At 31.7% G+C, this 2,194-nt stretch overlaps 1 protein-coding gene across 6 annotated transcripts in view; it reads left to right on the top strand.

Moving 5' to 3' along the window:
• GSTCD (glutathione S-transferase C-terminal domain containing) overlaps nt 1–2,194 on the top strand; it is a 120,759-nt gene that overhangs the window by 12,512 nt on the left and 106,053 nt on the right. The gene's annotated exons all lie outside the window — the stretch shown is intronic.

The following is a 2,194-nucleotide window of genomic DNA, read 5'->3' as shown; positions in this document are numbered from 1 at the left end:
TTGAATCAAAGTTACACATTCATTAATTCAAGAAATTTAATGAAAGCTTTCTATATATGACAGGCACTGCTAAGGCTCTAGGAATCCAGTTATGAATAAGACAAATAAGGTCCCAGCTCTCATGGAGTTAGTATTCTAGTAGGGAAGATAGAAATGAATTAGTAGACAAATAATATATATATATTTAAATAATGGTAATTTCTACCAAGAAAATAAAACAAGGTGATAGAGAAGATGAGTGTTTGCTTTCAAACTCAACAAAACAGATAAAAAGTTGGATTTACCTTCATAAAGATATTTTTAGATCATTATCCAGACATCTATCTTGAGCTAGTTTGCATTTGATTATAGCTTAACTTAAATACTATTTGCCTAATTAGGATCAAATTGAGGCTGAAGTATTCCCAATTGTGTGTGATTTTTCCTCCTCTCTGAGTCAGGACATCTGACTATCTACCTAATTGTTTTCATCTCAATTTTTCATAAAGGAAAACTTGTACACTCAGTCTTTTCTATGACATGTATTCTATGATTAAGTTCTTGACTTGACATTTATATGTAAACTAATTCTCAAAATATTTTCTTTTGTTTGTTTATATTTTTCCTGGATCTGTACCCTCTTCTTTTAGGAATTAATCTTTCTTTGCTAATGCCTTGATATTATTTCTGTTATATTTATTTTCCTCCTTTAAGTCATCTTGGGTTATGAAGCGGTGATTTTAGTTCACAGTAGCTATGATGCTGAGCCATTATTCTTGAGGTGATGAAGCAGCAGTCCTAATGATCTGAATCAAGATCAAGCTCATGATCAGGAATCAAGGTCAAGCTATAAGGTTTGGGTTAGAAATGTAGAGCTGAACCTTGAGCCAAGGTATTTAGTCACAGGAATAAGGCCAAGAATATAAAAGAGCACTCTATTTTGCAAGTCAAGGTTTGGAATACCAGAGGTCAAAAATAAAAGAGTTAGGGAAATAGCCAAGTCTGCTAAACAAAATAAAACCAAGATGCAGAACAATAGCAGGTAGGGTGGTTGCGGTGTTGTGTTTAAACTTCCTTCAAGCTTCTCTTCCTCTTAGGTGGATATGAGTTTGCAGTGTTAATCCCTGATTGGCCCAGCACTTCTTTGTGGAAGGTGCCTGGCAAAACCCTCTCTTCTGAAAAGTTTTAGGTACATTTTGACAGAACTATTGAAAATATTTTACTCATGGAATGTGCAGAAATTGCCCTTTTATTAATTTTATTTTGTAATTTGAGCACCTATCACTTAATTTTCTACATTTTAGCTTTTAATGCTTTTAATTGAGTTCTTTAAAAAGTATAACACATAGTTTTTGCTGAAGTAAAATCATTGTTGAAATTGATTTTTGAATCAATTTTTGAATTAAATACCCCTTTAAGTGTCCCCATTGACAAAAAAATTGGGGGAAAAAATGGGACTCTCACTATTGGCTGGCATATTGCAAAAAATCATGGGTGCCACTTAGTGGTTAATTTATATTTTCCATTTTTTCCCCTATGTATCAGGTCCTTAGAGTTTTCAGTTTTAACCTACCAGTTCTAATCTGTAAGTAAAAAGCAGAACTACAATTATATTTTCATTTAGATAGGTTGTTTATGATTTCTTACCTTGCTTATTACACTGCTCACCTAAATATTCTTTAGTTATGACATGTTTTGAAAGAGTAGACATAACTAAAAAAGCGAATAAAATAAATACAAAATATTTTATGTAATGAGTGACTGAAAAATAGTGCAGAAGAGGAGGCATCTTGGACAGATAGATGTAGCATCTTGTTTTTTATTCAGACAATTTTTTCTACCCCTATTAAAATTAACTACTAAGCCAATAGGGTTTCATTTTGTGTTTTTGGTAGTAAAATTTTTACCATTGTTTTAAGACTAAATTCTCTTATTTTCTCTCTTTTTTTTAAAGTAACTATGGTATTTATAATGGTTTTTAGTCTTTTCAGCCCAGGTAATATTTTTTAAAAAATTATTTTTAGCATCAAGTTTAATTTTCATCTCACATATTTTTCATTAGCCACTTCCTTAAATATATCTTCTTGAATGTAATGAATGTAGTTCAGTACCTCCTGAGCTGTCTGGATATTGTAGGGCAGCCTGGCATGTTGATTAAATGGAATGACCTGTCATGCCGAGTAAAACACTTCAATTTCTTTTAAATGCATATTAT

The sequence above is a fragment of the Pteropus vampyrus genome, unplaced genomic scaffold (genome assembly GCF_000151845.1).
Source record: "Pteropus vampyrus isolate Shadow unplaced genomic scaffold, Pvam_2.0 Scaffold67, whole genome shotgun sequence".
In the NCBI taxonomy this organism is placed as follows: Eukaryota; Metazoa; Chordata; class Mammalia; order Chiroptera; family Pteropodidae; genus Pteropus; species Pteropus vampyrus.
The sequence above is the reverse complement of the archived record's forward strand: the minus strand, read 5'-3'. Positions and strand labels throughout refer to the sequence as shown.